Below are 16932 nucleotides of genomic sequence, written 5' to 3'. Positions count from 1 at the left end.
TCAACTTGCTCGGTTAGCTTGGTTCTGGTTCTCAAAATATCCAATAGCTTGTTCTACATTGTTGCATCTTCATGGATGAGATAACATGATAATATGAAAATAATAATTAAATAATAATAATAATAATTAAAACAAAATAAATAATTGCAACAGTTCTATCATACCGAAATTAAAAAGGAAAACAAAACTTCTCTTTTGAATCCCTATGTGCAAGAATGTGAACAAGGCGGAAGTCAACAGCACATAATGTAAAATGTTATGTTTTTCATAATGTAATGTTGCCAGAATGTAAAATTAGTTATTTTATGGATTTAAAAATTATCCATTTTTGTTTGACCTTTACAAATTAACGCAAAATGAATGCCTATTGTCAAGTACAAATGCACAGTGCTCACATTTATTTAGACATTAAAACATTACATATCAGTTTGTGCCTTATATTGTGATCTCACATAGCAGAATATTTTAATCCAGACACGTGACGCATATAGAACAAATACATGCATGCAGTTTTGACAGCTTTAATCACCTTTTTGATTCTTAAATGAGTTAATTGACAACAACTACGGCTACAGCACGCCGCATTTGCGCAAGCACAGTAGGCTACAACGGCTGTCAGCCGTATGACAGAAAAGTTAGTTTGTTTTGCTGACATTTGGCCTGACAACATCTCATCTTACCGAAGATAGCCAACTGAATAAGGACAACGCCCTTTTCTCAGCATCTGACAGAAGCGTCACAAGCTTTCACACACATAAAATAAAAACATAAAAATAATAAAATAGCATCAGAAAAAAAGAGAATTACGTTTGTTGTTGACTGCACACTATTCGACTTACTCAAAACGGTCTTGCAACCCACCAGTTGAGAAAGATTGACTCTATATTTACTATGTGCATATCACTGTCTGATGTTCTGCTGAAGCTCATTCGGCACTTGCTCATTTCCGCACTTGTTTGGCTTGCGCCTGGCGCTGAGGGTTCAGCGTTTTAAAAAACGCAATTTTTGTCAATAAAAAAAGAGACAGAAACAGCTGTTAAAGGGGATTAAAGCTGTCAAAACTGCATGCATGTATTTGTTCTATATGCGTCACATGTGTCTGGATTAAAATGAGTGAATCATTTTAATGAGTGTTTTGAGTAATTTTCTTATTTCATTTTCTGCAGGTTTAACTGCATGTCCAGGAGTTTCTGGTACTTTTAATTGGAGCCAAATGAACATCAAGTGACATGACTGCCCTGCTGTTTTGTTTTTATTGCCTTGCTATAGTTTCAACTTACAGTTTTGCCTGGATCTCACCGTAGTCCTTTTTGTTATTTTTGTTTGTGGTGTTGTGTGTTGAAGTCACCGACACAGCACTGATCTAGTGTAGGTTAGGTGGGACATTAAGTTTAAGTAATCTAGCCATTGTTGGCCATTTTGTTTTCTCCCCTCAGTGCCTGTGTTTGGTTTGTTTCTTTGTTTTGTGTTTTTGTGTATAAATTGTTCTTGAATTGATTTTCTATTTGTATGTGTTCCTTTTGAGTGAATCATTTACTTTTGTTTTGATTATTGTGAGTGTAATTGCTTTTTATTTAAGTTACAAAAGTGTAACTTTTTTTTTTTTTCTGAAGTTTGTACTAGTTAGCTTTTGATTTCTTGTGTTACTGTTTATTTTTGTTGTGCGTGTGGTTAATTCTTTAAAGTGGGAGGGGTTTGGCATGGTTATCATGTACTGGTGTCCACGTGGAGTGCTGTGCTTAACATATTTGCCTTGTTTCACAAGTGTGAGTTGTGGGTATTGAGTGTGGGGTAGAAATTATTTGTATTTTACTTGGGATGTGATTGAGACCTTGTGTGAATTTGTGTTAACTGGATGTTCTTATTTTTTTGTAAAGTGATTTTGTCTTTATATTTTCTGTCCTTCTGTTGAATTTATGCACATACACCTAATGGCCTGAAGAGGTCCATGCCAATTTGTTTGAAGGGGACCTGCATGAGAGGAAGTGGGCACAATGGTGCTTTTAGATTGGCCGGTGGATTCACCAACTGACATTCCCGACAAGCCGCGCACCACCTGCACACTTTCTCGTGAATGCCTGGCCAGAAAAATCGTATCATTAGATGAATAAGTGTTGCTGATTGTCCCAAATGCCCGGCCATCGGGTTACAATGAACCGCCTGAAAAAGCATTTCCCGACAGCTTTTTGGTATCAACAATTGAGTTGTATTTTGTTTTGACTGAGTGTCTTTGATCATTTGATACAACTTCTCTTTTAAAATAGCAAAATAAGGATATGAGAGGGGTCTGGTTGGAGAAGCTGCCCGTCGATAGTACGGACGTGTTCAAAGGCATTTTTGAGCGCTTCGTCCTGGGACTGTTCCAGGGGAAAATCATTGCGGTCTGTGATGATTCTCCTTTCAAGAGCGCTCCGTTCCCCTGGCTCATCTCCCATTGGTCCCGGCTCAGCTTCTCCTACCTGAGCGACCGCCCCCCTTCCCCGCTCCCCTTTCTTCCAAGAGACATCTGCACATAAATACCCCAATAATGGCCAATTCGTGCCCAAATTAGCAGATGTCTACCTTGTCTACCTACCTCCATCACCGGACACAGATCGATAAAATGACCCGGGTCCCCGCAACGCCAACAGGCCGGCCAAGGCCGCCCCGCCACACTAGTGGCAGGAAGCAGGTCAAGGAATTGGCGTGGAGAGAGCGGCGGAACGGGAGCACTCTGGGACCAGCTGTCATTTCCGCCTTTGGTCCACTCCTCCATCGGGGTGACGATCAGACACGAAACCCCCTCAGGACCTAGGAAGCGGGATGGATTTAGAGGGAGAAGGAGTGGGGGAAAACACAGGGGAAGGTGGAGAGAGAGAAGCTGCTGGCATGGGTTCGCTGACCCCGGGGGCACACCACCATCTGATCCTCCGCCAGTTGGATGGCCTGGTTCAGCGACGTTGGGCGGTCGCTTCCCTTGGCCATCTGCGGCAGGATTCCTGGAGTTGTCGCCATCACAAAGGGTATGCTGCAGGATGGCGCATTTCAGGTGTTCATAGACCAGGAGGTCCCATTGTCCCGTGGTCCCATCTTATTTAGAGGCATGTGAGTGTACGGGGCTGGGGCAGATGGAGTTTCCTTGGCCCTAACCTCCCGGTCTATCCAGCTTCAGAACAGTCTTCCTGCTGGACTTGATGGTGTTCCTGATGCAGACTCGCGTGCGATTGGATGACGTCCGCAAATGGCGGTGCCGTTCTTCTTCCTTCCTGGGTTTCGGCACCAGTGTGATGAGGTTCAAGGATTGGAAGGAAGAAGACAGGGTCGGCGTGACTGGGACTCATACGTTTTATTGGGATAACTTCAAAATAACAACAAGCAAAAGTTGTGCACACCGCGCATTCACTGTAGATTCGCTACAGCACAGACAACAGTTCATAGACAGGCTCTGTCACTCTTTCCACCAGGTTGCACAGACACTCTTTCCTTTTGACAAAACACAGTTGTTCGTCATTTGGACTTGACCTACTTAAGCTCGTCTCCTTTCTCTCTCTCCCGCTATAGACCTCGCTGAACCACTTCCCCCTCGCCACAGCGTCGATAGTGTCTTTTGCACGTTTTTTTTTTGGTCTGCTTAGATGCAAATCCAGTAGGCCTATGTATTGGCTGAATTTTACACCAAAGTGTTATGCTTTATAAGAAATGAAATATAAGAAATTCAGTTTAGCAATACAAACCTTCTTTTTTAATGATAAACAATTTACACATTAGGCCTACTGTATTCAGTATGAGCCATAGGGTACTCATGTGATGATGTTAAACTATACACATTATAGTATTTTACATGTATATTTTCTTAGATCTCAAAATCTGTTCAAATTATACATGACGTAGACACAATGTTCTGTAAGTGTCTTTTTCTTGCAATGTTAGTGGAAATTAAGTGGCAGCAGTGGTGGCAGTGGCGGAGCCAGGATTTTTTCATAGGGGTGGCCAGGCAAGGGCCAGCAACCAGTCTGGGGTGGCACAGAAATCTTAATTATTTTATCATGAAAAATAATTTAATAATGTATTGGACTGTTTTAGTGCCTACACAACTGAATAAAGTTAATTTGTACTTAATTGTAATTGAGATAGTAGTGAATTAGGAATCATGGAATACTGAGTGATTTTTTTTATTATTACCCACCACCTCATATTAAAATTAATTAAATAGTAATAAAAGGGCACACACTATAGCTAAAGTTCAACTTGCTTGGTTAGCTTGGTTCTGGTTCTCAAAATATCCAATAGCTTGTTCTACATTGTTGCATCTTCATGGATGAGATAACATGATAATATGAAAATAATAATTAAATAATAATAATAATAATAATTAAAACAAAATAAATAATTGCAACAGTTCTATCATACCGAAATTAAAAAGGAAAACAAAACTTCTCTTTTGAATCCCTATGTGCAAGAATGTGAACAAGGCGGAAGTCAACAGCACATAATGTAAAATGTTATGTTTTTCATAATGTAATGTTGCCAGAATGTAAAATTAGTTATTTTATGGATTTAAAAATTATCCATTTTTGTTTGTCCTTTACAAATTAACGCAAAATGAATGCCTATTGTCAAGTACAAATGCACAGTGCTCACATTTATTTAGACATTAAAACATTACATATCAGTTTGTGCCTTATATTGTGATCTCACATAGCAGAATATTTTAATCCAGACACGTAACGCATATAGAACAAATACATGCATGCAGTTTTGACAGCTTTAATCGCCTTTTTGATTCTTAAATGAGTTAATTGACGACAACTACGGCTACAGCACGCCGCATTTGCGCAAGCACAGTAGGCTACAACGGCAGCCGTATGACAGAAAAGTTAGTTCGTTTTGCTGACATTTGGCCTGACAACATCTCATCTTACCGAAGATAGCCAACTGAATAAGGACAACGCCCTTTTCTCAGCATCTGACAGAAGCGTCACAAGCTTTCACACACATAAAATAAAAACATAAAAATAATAAAATAGCATCAGAAAAAAAGAGAATTACGTTTGTTGTTGACTGCACACTATTCGACTTACTCAAAACGGTCTTGCAACCCACCAGTTGAGAAAGATTGACTCTATATTTACTATGTGCATATCACTGTCTCATGTTCTGCTGAAGCTCATTCGGCACTTGCTCATTTCCGCACTTGTTTGGCTTGCGCCTGGCGCTGAGGTGAAGTTGGAGTGTGCGTCTGAAAAGTCTCATGTTTTTTTGTGGTCTTAAAGAGACGGTTCAGCGTTTTAAAAAACGCAATTTTTGTCAATAAAAAAAGAGACAGAAACAGCTGTTAAAGGGGATTAAAGCTGTCAAAACTGCATGCATGTATTTGTTCTATATGCGTCACATGTGTCTGGATTAAAATATTCTGCTATGTGAGATCACAATATAAAGCACAAACTGTAATGTTTTAATGTCCAAATAAATGTGAGCACTGTGCATTTGTACTAGAAAATAGGCATTCATTTTGCGTTAATTTGTAAAGGACAAACAAAAATGGATAATTTTTAAATCCATAAAATAACTAATTTTACATTCTGGAAATAGTACATTATGAAAAACATAACATTTTACATTATGTGCTGTTGACTTCCACCTTGTTCACATTCTTGCACATGGGGATTCAAAAGAGAACTTTTGTTTTCCTTTTTAATTTCGGTATGATAGAACTGTTTCAATTATTTATTTTGACAACTAATATAGAAAGTTAAACTTTTTTTTTACAAACTCAGAATTGGTTGAAGAGTTCTTGATTATATAAAACGCATTGAAGGTTGAATAATCTTTGGACTACAGTATTTATCTGCATGTTATCTCATCCATGAAGATGCAACAATGTAGAACAAGCTATTGGATATTTTGAGAACCAGAACCAAGCTAACTGAGCAAGTTGAACTTTAGCTACAATGTGTGCCCTTTTATTACTATTTAATTAATTTTAATATGAGGTGGTGGGTAATAATTATTCACTAAGTAAAAATTCACTCAGTATTCCATGATTCCTAATTCACTACTATCTCAATTACAATTAAGTACAAATTAACTTTATTCAGTTGTGTAGGCACTAAAACAGTTGTACAAAAGGCTAAGCTTTAATGACGCTGGTGCCCTCTGCTGGACATTTAATTTGTTGCACTTTGGGATGTACATATTATTTCTGAATCACCTGACTATCATTCCTGTAATTTCGTTGGTTTAGATCGGGAGAACTGAATGTTGTCAATCAAAATGTGTTCATGCCTAGACATGTAACTATTCTGTTAAATCCCGCGGCAGTTTTGTTTGTTGTTCATACTGTGCACTGTAAAAAATAATACACTATATCTACTCAAAAAAAATTGTGGCAACAGATTACAAGCAATACTATTAATTAAATTCAACAAGACTTAAGAATTGAGTTCAAATTAATCAAATGAGATTCTTACAAATTAACCATTCAAAATGAGTAACTGCAATTAGCACACAAAACAAATTTAAGTAAAATTTAAACAAAAATATTGGTTTCCTTTGGACAAAAAACCCCACTATGCTAATAAATACTACTTAATAGGATTGTTTTCATTCAACACAAATAAGTTGGTTTTATTATTTTTAATGAATGTATTAATTAAAATAATTTAATTAAATCGGGTTAAAATTTCAAGTATGAATAACAGACGAATTGATGAAGATGAATTACAAACTCTTTTATTATTGCCAACAACAGTCACAGAAATGGCATCTGTTAGTACTCCGAGTGAATATTCACTACTCTTTATCAACAGAACTAAATGCATCTTTTTTCCAATTACCTTTTAAGGCATATTAATTCATACAGGTTGAAAACAGTTTTAAAACAGCTTGTGAAGTCACAAATTGTTCAAAATACACAACAGAGTTGCGTTGTTTAAAATACAATAGATATAAAAAACAAGGTTTCCACATTTTCTGAAAACAAAAGAAACTGATGTTTTAACAGATTACACTAATAACAATTTCATTTTAAAAGAGTGTAGATTTTAATAACTGAACTCTGTTAAACTAATAACAATCTCACTTTAAACACAGTGCATCTAATAATCTCGTATTAAAACAGCAGTGTAAACTCTGTGCAACTGGAGACTGTTCACTCAATTCAGTGCATACGGTAGATCAAACCAAAGAGGACGAAGCAAGCCCTGAGAAGAACGGCAAGGCCTGTAAAAAATTTACTGTTTGACTTTGTGAACAGTTCAAGTTTGCAGAAAAACTTTTTTGGTGTTTCTATCTTTCTTGGCACAAAATGCTCAAAATAATTTCTCAAATGTAAGGTCTTTGTTAGGCAACATGGAACCACAGAACAGATTATACTAAAGACAATCTTATTTTAAGACAGCAGTTTAGACCTGAGTGACTGGACTGTTTGACAGCGTTGAAGCATCCAGCTCCAAGAGAAGTTTCTGAAAAACCTCAAATGTATACTTCAGATGCCTGGGATAATGGAGGTTCAGTGCATAGGTCAAACCAAGGAGGACACAGCAAGCCCTGGGAACACTTTCAAGGCCTGTAAGAACTTTCACGCCCTCGATAACGATTCCAGTGTCCTTGAAGTCACTTGAAGCTCCTGTCCTGGTCACAGTTACTGCCATCACAAGTCGTTCAAGTCCTGTCTGTTCTTCATTGTCCTGCAACATTAAACAGCAGTGAGACTTTTGATAGACAAATTTTGATAAATTTGTTTGATCAGTGTCGTAAGATACAGATAAAATCCAATCAATGATATTATGGCCTCTTGGAGAAGTAGCAAACAATAATTTTGATTTAAAAGGTTAGTTCACCCAAAAATGAAAATTCTGTCAGTAATTACTCACCCTCATGTTGTTCCAACCCCGTAAGACCTTCGTTGATCTTCGGAACACAAATTAAGATATTTTTTGATTAAATCTGAGAGCTGTCTCACTCCTCCATAGACTTCTAAGGGACTGAAACTTGCTGGCCCAGAAAAGTTATTAAAGAGAGAATACTTTTTTTGCGCTAAAAAAAACAAAAATAACGACTTTATTTCACTATTCAGTTCCTTCTCACTGGGCCTCGAGTGAGTTAACGTAGTGTTTTTGCGCAGCGCGTCACACACATGACCAGCGTCGGCCAATAGTGCGCAAAAACACTACGTGAACCAACTAGAGGCCCAGAGAGAAGGAAATGAATAGTGGAATAAAGTCGTTATTTTTGGGGGGGTTTTGCGCACAAAAAGTATTCTCGTCACTTGATAAACTTAAGATTAAGCCACTGTAGTCACTTGGACTATATTAACGATCTCTTTAATAACTTTTCTGGGCCAGCAAGTTTCAGTCCCTTAGAAGTCTATGGAGGAGTGATCCAGCTCTCAGATTTAATCAAAAATATCTTAATTTGTGTTCCGAAGATGAACGAAGGTCTTACGCGGTTGGAACAACATGAGGGTGAGTAATTACTGACAGAATTTTCATTTTTGGGTGAACTAACCCTTTAAATTCACACATCTGTTATATTGAAATTAAGATTGCATACGTTGAATTCTTTGATGAGATCTCCTGCATGTTCCCCAAGGAATTCTATCATGCAGCGGATGACCACCTCTCTCGTCATATCAACTGAACACTGCTCATCCTAAAATGAATGAATGGCAATAGGTGAGCAACATGACTAAGCCTGGTTTCTCCCAAGTTTTTTTTTTTTGTCTCCTCAATGTTTTGTTCCTCGCTACTGTCACCCTATTGGCTTGATCAGATGGGCTTAAAACCAGTTAATATTTAGCTAATTTTACCAACTAACCTGTATTTGAAACTGCCAACAGAGGTTGCTGAATAAAAACTAAATGGCACTGTATTATCTTATTTACAGCTAAAAACTGATTAATTTTGGTTTACTGTAAAACTACTTTCAAACTGTTTTGTATAAAGTGCTATAAAAATAAACATGACTTGACTTATTGAATGTTTTCTGTGAAAGTCTATGAAATTAATTCAAGGCAACACAACTCAATTGTTCTCACACATTTTCTCACAGTATTTGTCAGCTTTAGTGTTTGAGTACCTAAATACCATCAGGTTTACAATTTAAAGGGGTCCTATTATGCTTTTCCACTTTAGTTAGTGTATAAGCCGTTGTAACCAGGGGGGCAGGGTTTGATATTTTATTGAAGGTTCCCCGGGCGCCGCCATTGATTAGCGGACCCCCACCTGCTGTTAGCATTCCATTGACTCCCATTCATTTTGGCGTCACTTTGACAGCGAATAACTTTACATCTGAGGCGTTTAAAGACTCCATTTGTCCATTATTTATTTCTAAAGAAACACGAAAATGTATAAAAGGCTTCATTACCTTGTATCTTACGTTATGGCCCCGTAGAAGCAGTTTTTGTAAAAATAAGCTAACGATTGCGTCATATCCCGCGACTCTCTGTCGCACAGTAGAGAGATTACCGTATGGACAGGAGGAGAAGCTCACGAGCAATCGGGGGGACGTGGAGGCAAAATGACAAAGTAATTAATCAGAATACTTAGCAAAAGTTGCTCCTGCTCCAAGCTCATGGACACCTCCTACTCACACTCTCCGTCTCTGCAAGTTTCGGAAGGGAATGATTCAGATTTCTCTTAGCACTGCTACTAGAAGACAGACGGGCTGCTCACGTCACATCTACGTCGTCAAGCTCAGTTTGAGTCTGCGCAGTACGGTCAGCCATCAGGAAGTCAGTGCTTCTAATTGACTTCACTTGTCTCCGTTGAAACCTATGGGCTCGCTGTGTCCATTTCTTTTACTGTCTATGGTTGTAACATTTAATCCTTAAAACCTGCTAGTATCCATTTTCATGCTACTAGTACTTATTTTTTAGATACTAGTATCTATTCCATTAAAGCCACACTAAGTCAAAAATTGTGTTTTTGTCAAACAACGACCCCTAGAGTCACTGTGGAATACTTGCACTGTCGTAAATATATTATATTATAACACTTTTACATGATTGCAGCTAAATCACAAGTAAATAGTCTATAGTCTAGGCCTACTGTATAATTTAATTTGTGTTGTTTTTATTGGAATGTAAACATTACAAAATGCCAGATAACATCAATAAAGTTAAATGTACGTCGCATTATTTCATAACATTGGCCGTTATGATGTCATTAGACATGATTATTGCAATTTATCATAATAGTTTGCAAATTGTGCTCGTTTACACTATTAACAACCTCTACGTTAGGCTTATTTATGTCCTGATAATTATGTGAGATACTGAAAACTGTTCTCATCATGATAATCACAGGAATCAACGTCAACAGCGTCGTCTGATATCCCTCAGGACCACGTGATAAATACACCTCACAACACCTGAGTTCAGCTGGCAAACTAGTTCGTGAGGCATAGCTATCTGATTTATCAAAACGATTCCATTTACACCTGGTCACATAAATGTATTTTTGCGAAACGGATTTAAATCAGATCTTCAATCCTCGCGCTATATGCAGATTTAATGGAGTGCACGCAGTGGCGGACTGGGACAATAATTCAGGCCGGGAATTTGACTCCACTGCCAGGCCACCTCTGCTGCTGCAGTCACCACCACCCTATTCATGTAATCTACTGGACTGATACTTGTAGGCTAACCCTATTAATGTAACAGGTTATAGCATAATTGCCTAAGTCATTTTTTGTTTCTTCTTGTTTTCCAAAGACATTGAAATATGACTTAGGCAATTATGCTATGAGGCTAACGATATCTAAAATAATTTTGTAGACATAGAGATGCACCGATTACAATTTTCTAGGCTGATTCCGGTTTTTCATTGAGTTTGACCTGCCGATTCCGATTTTTTTTTTCTAACCACTTTACAGCACACACAAATATTTATTTTTGATCTTTTCTTGACTTTAACCCTTTCACGCGTAAGTTTAAAATATTCTAACTGACACCCCCACCCCCAGAGTGAGTTTTTTCAAGGCGAACGTTCCCTTTAATGTTTCCATAGCGACGCGTCACGCGATATTATATTTGAAAAGATTGTTATGGCTGCTTCCACAGACATCAGTGTGTATTTTACAAACTCCAAATGTATTGTTTTACTCGTGCTTATGTGTATTTAAATATCTGAAACCTAAAATAAACATTATGAGGTTGAAAACACTGCTTAGTTGTGATATATGACAGCGCTGTATGCGTCCGACTCTGGCTCAGCGCCAGCCAACGCGCGAAAGCACAGTTTGAATCTGGCAGTTATGCGACGTCTCAAATCGGTAAAATTAAATATGTAAAATTATAGACGTAATGAGTGGCACATAACGTGAAGTAACATGGCATTTTATTTTGTTTGAAATTGAACTTGTCCAGTGGGACAACTAATTTTCTATTCGAGCAGTCCCGGACAAGCAGACAAGCCTTAATGTCGAGCCCTGCACTAACACTATTCTGTCTACTTTTTATTCATTATATAAAAAATATGCTACATGTAGACGAAACGAGACTTGACACAGCACAGCAGCACTTACATATTGTTGCTCGTTTGTTGGTTTAATTTTATCTATTGTGATTATCTAAGTGATTTGGATGAAAGCGTTCGTCTGCCAAATTATTATAAATATAATGTAAATGTAATCTTGACCGACCTGTTCCCTTACTGGCGAACATAGCTGGGATTTTGCAGCAGCTTGCTGCGTCTGTGGTCAGGGCTTTTTTCCTTTTTATACGCTCCCTCTCTGCTCCTCCTTTGCGTTTACGCTCCGATTTAGTCAGATATACCAGATATTAGGCAGTGCGTCACTGACGTTGGGTGGGAGTGTCATTTTCACTCCGCCATTGCCTGATTCGTCGATTGAGAGATCCGTAAATTAGTAGTAGTTGCACACCAGCCAATCACATGCCAGGCTGATCGTCTGCACAGCGGCAGCCGGCAGGCCAGAACGACCGTCAGGCCACCGGGAAATGTCCCGGTGCTCCCGATGGCCAGTCCGCCCCTGAGTGCACGTCACCGAAAGCAACAGATATGAGCTGCATTTTATAGATCATCAGCTAAAATTTCAAAATCAAAGACCGCAATAAGAGAGAGTGGCAACAGCCCTGGTAAGATCACTTCGTTTCTTTACTTTTAATGATGAAGATTGTGTGTTAAGCATCTGTGACTTAGTTTCACTTTGATTTGCGATAGTTTGCACGTTGGCTTGATGCAGTTGCTCATCTGCGGTGATGCGTGTTCCAGTAGCATCGTCATATCTGGATATAACATATAGCCTATAACACGATCTCACACGTTTTTTTCCGGTTTTTTTTTTTCATTTTTGGGAGGAGTACAATTTACATATGTGGTTTCAACAACCAGATGCATTTACACTTGTCCAGTTTCGCCTGGAATGCGGCACAGACCTCCTCCTGAAGTGGTTTGAGGGATCGGATTCAAATCCGTCTCGAATGCGTTTCGGAAGGCATTTAAACCTGGCCTTTTCACGATCGGATAGCTATCCGATCTGAGAAAACGCATGAAGTGGCCAGGTGTAAACAACCCCCATGACAAAAACATGTACGCACGAAAGCCGAAAACAAACGCTGGTTGGCCTCTCACGTCCAAATTTGACGAAGTGGTGGGGGAAGTGACGTATGCCGTAAAGCAGTCGAATTTTGTAGTTCTTTTTGTGCTCTGGTTACTACCCGAACCCCGAAGTTACATAGTGCCAGTAAAAGCGATACAGACCCTGTCAGGCTATGGCAGACGTATCATTCAACCTATTGTAAGTCGATGTACCATCACAAGGATCTTGGAAATATATTATGAAGGTTGAAAAGTTACATAGTGTTGCTTTAAGTACTAGTACTTATTCATTAGCTACTAGTGCTTATTCTTTAGGTACTAGTGCTTATTCTTTAGATACTAGTTCTTATTTATTAGATACTAGTGCTTATTCATTAGATACTAGTTCTTATTTATTAGATACTAGTGCTTATTCATTACTTAGATACTAGTTCTTATTTATTAGATACTAGTTCTTATTTATTAGATACTAGTACCTATTAAAAAGACACTAGTTCTTATTCATTAGATTCTAGTGCCTATTAAATTGGTACTAGTACTTATTCATTAGATATTTATTAATTAGATACTAGTACCTATTAAATAGATACTAGTAGTTATTTTGATAGTGACTAGTAACTATTCTTTTGTTACTAGTAACAAATTAATTTTTTTTGCCATTGACTTCTATGGGGATCTCATTCAGATATCAACTATTCAGTTCTGACTAGTATATATTACAGTTGTGACTAGTACATATTTATTAGATACTAGTAGTTATTTATTAGATACTAGTACATATTACTAGATACTAGTATTTAATCAATAAATACTAGTACTAAGTCATTAGATACTAGTACCTATTAAGGCACAAGGAGCGCTGGTTCACTCACATTTCCAGAATATTACACAAATGGATGCACCTTCCAAATTTTTCTTCAGTATGGAGAAAAAAAATAGTCAAAGCAGAATAATTCATTCCTTGGTCTCTGATACAGGACAGGAATTAACTAAAACTTCTGAGATAAGAGAAGTTGCTGTACAGTTTTATAAAAAATTATATAGCCTACAGCTGATCTGATAAATGAAAAGATGACTATTAGTAGTTTTTTTGAAGGTCTGCCAAAACTTGATGAAGAGAGCAATGAGAGTTTGCAACTACCTCTGACAGAACAAGAACTTTATACAGCAATGATGGGCATGGAGAATGGGAAATCTCCCGGGATTGATGGGTTACCCATTGAATTTTATAAAACTTTCTGGCCCGTTTTAAGAGAAGATCTCTTAGTAGTGTTTGATGAAAGCCTTACTAATGGGTTTCTTCCCCTTAGCTGCAGAATGCATTTGCATTTTGTGAAGAATAAGTGGACTTGGCCTGGACAATGTTTTGTTTTTAATGGACTCAAAAAAATTTGATTGCTTTCTATCGAAGTCTCTTTAAAATATGGAGTCTGTTTAAGCCTCAATGGATGGAACCATTAATGTCCCTGTATTGGTTACTCGAAGAGCCCATTGTGTGCGGAGAACATTTCGATTTATCTGGTGATGAAATACCAGGTCTTAAGGATTTGTTGTATAGAAGTGGATCTCTACAGTTGAAACACATTATAAATAAGGCAGGTCCTGATTTTAATGAAGTAGAAGCAGTTTCAGCCTTTTTAAAGGTAAAGTCTGCACGATACATTAAACAGTTTTTAGATAAACTGCAGGGGGCTTTGAATGTACAAGAAATATTTTTACTTGATGAGTACAATAAGAAATGCATATTTCCAGATTGTGAAGATTTTTTCCCAGATATAAGTATTGTATATATCAGTACCTGATCTTTCTTCATTTAATGACATTAATCCCTTGTTGAAGAAGGAAATTGATGTGCAAATTGATTTCTTTGAAGTTAAAGGGTAAAAGAGCCCATCCCGGTCCAGCAGCACACCAGGGTCTCCCACTCAGCTGAATAAAAGTCTACTTCATTTTTCTTATTTTATGTACTGTAAATTTAAATGTTTATGTTGATTTTGATATGTTTAAAGTATGTTGTAAATAGTTTGGGGAAAAAAGGTATAGAAGAATTTGTTTCATGTAGAAATTATGACTGTCATTACAAAAATAAACAATGTCCAGAGCAATGAATTCTCTTTTATTTACACATTTAAAGTTGCAGAATTTTTTTTTTCCTTTTAAAAAATATAAGTGAAAATATATATATATACATATTTCTCAATCATTCTTTCAAGAGGAGAAAACAGCCTGTCCATTCTCTCTTGTGCTCTCCTCGCCTATGCAGTCCCATGTCTTCTCTAATCAAGTCCAAAAACTCGTCCTCTCTGTCTTGCCTTCATCGTGCTGCTGGTGCTGGTGCTGGTGCTGCTGGTGCTGCTGCTGCCCCTGGCTCCTCCTCTTCTTGGTCACACACTGCTGAACTCGGCCCTGGTGTGTCCTCAGGGATTGAGGCAATGAGGGTGCAATGCCTCTGTCCCAACATCTCATCCATGAGGACAAACCAAGGCCAAGTTTCAGCAGTGGGTTTCCCACTCACACCATCACCTGTCCCAGGACACGTGCAATCCTAAGGCAGAGCAAATTAACCATGGCTTGTTAATAACAACAGCACAATTTGTATTTTAAATCTTACTTTGTATTTTTAAAATCATATTCATATCCAGAAATCATATTCATGAATACTCAAATTTGGTTAAAACCTTTGTAGACATAGCTTATGACAGCACTACAAAAACACATAAAAGTGAAACCCTATTGCCTTATCTACTGCTTTTCCTATTGTTGTGGGCTTTATAGGGTGAGTGATATTTCTTATTTACACAAGTTAGACAGACTAGTGCAAATATTACAATAAAATTTAATTTAAATTATTTAGTTTATTTATTTTTTTTAATTGCAGTTTAATAAATTGAGCTGTCTGCTCCTTGCTCCCTGAAACAATTATTAAACTAATATTAGCACAAGTTTTGCCTCAGACCACCTGACAAATGAAGCCACGCAATGGTGATGGAGTTAAGATGAAGTTTATAAGAAAGAAAAACTTGTGGCTTTTAACTCTGGTTTCGCTAGCTATTTGAGTAAATGAAAACATAATACTTACATTTAAATGTGAATTTGCCGTCCACCAGCGAACTCTCGGCCGTCATTTTTTTTTATAAAAATGCTGTCGTCACCGACGCACGATGACTTATGGGGTAGGATAGTCCGCTAAGTGTCCATTTATGTATCCTTCCTTTTACGGGGAAACGAAGGGTGCATTTGGCGTCGCTTTAGCCTTCGTCGCGCCGCCTTCGAATACGGACTTCGGAGGATGCAGAATTGAATTGGGACAGCCTTCATCGCGCCGCGGTGACGCAATCGGCCTTCAAATGCGACCTCCGAAGTGTGCAGCTTTTGAATTGGGACATCCTTCGTCGCTCCGCTGTGACGCAATCGGCCTTCAAATACGGCCTTCGGAGGATGCAGACTTCACATTGGGACACAGCTAATGGGTGATGAGATGAGCTGCAGCTGGTGACGGGAGTGATGAGCTTGATTGCTGATGAGCGCTAATGAGCCGGCACGCCCACACAATCAGTACACACACACACACACACACAACAACAGAACATGAGACAAGAAAGAGACAAAGGATTTATGAACCATGACAGTTTCATTGTTTATGTTATTGTTCATGTTTTGTAACAGACTTCCGTTTTTGTTTAGTCTTCTAGAGCTTCTTTTTGAATCTTTTGAGGTATGTTTTACGAAGCAGGATTTTATTCTTGGTTGTATGTATACCATTAAGAAAAAATACAAATGTCAATTGCTTAATTTTATTGTTGGTATTGCAAAATTAGCCATTTATATAACTAGAAATAAAATTGAACAGAAAGGAGAACAAGAACTTATAACAGCTTTTAAAAAAATGGTAAAATCACGACTTGTAATTGAGTTTAATTTTTTATAAACTAATGAGTACATTGAATATTTTTGAAATTGAGTGGTGCTGTGATAATGTGCTGTGTTCATTAGTTTATAATGAACTGGTTATCTCAGAAGTGTTGACGTCATTTTTTTTGATCAGATTGAAAAATATGTGATTTGTTTTTGTGAATGTTTTTTATTGTCATGATATTTTTGTAATAAAAGGACTGTCAAATTCTCAATTCTCCCCCTCTCTCTCTCTCAAATTCAAATTCAAATTCAAAGGGGCTTTATTGGCATGAAAGTTTTTGAAACAATGTTACAAATAAAATCTATACGTAATATATACAAACATAATAAAACAGTTATATGAACAATAAAAAAAAAATATAAAAAAATAAAAAAAATAAAAAAATCTAATAAAAACTTTACTATATATAAGTTATGAAACTTAACACAATGTTTGGATATATTTGTGTGTGTGTATGTCGGTCACTCACTGCCCCTC

General features: G+C 37.6%; 1 long non-coding RNA gene across 2 annotated transcripts in view; it reads right to left on the bottom strand.

Annotated features, from left to right (window-relative positions):
• Positions 1 to 6690: 6690 nt before the first annotated feature.
• Positions 6691 to 16932, bottom strand: part of LOC311087205 — a 46855-nt gene continuing 36613 nt past the window's right edge. The window contains exons 3-4 of one of the 2 annotated variants that reach the window (XR_014607191.1): positions 8533 to 8631; positions 6691 to 7667 (exon numbers count right to left, since the gene is read on the bottom strand). This is a non-coding gene — a long non-coding RNA (uncharacterized lncRNA). Of the gene's footprint in view, positions 7668 to 8532; positions 8632 to 14664; positions 15085 to 15618; positions 16067 to 16932 lie in introns of those variants that run through there. The other variant, XR_014607192.1, reaches the window with a different exon arrangement.

Source organism: Abramis brama, assembly GCF_963993115.1.
Source record: "Abramis brama genome assembly, chromosome: 7".
Classification (NCBI taxonomy): Eukaryota; Metazoa; Chordata; class Actinopteri; order Cypriniformes; family Leuciscidae; genus Abramis; species Abramis brama.
Note: the sequence above shows the minus strand (reverse complement) of the source record. Positions and strands in the feature narration are given on the sequence as shown.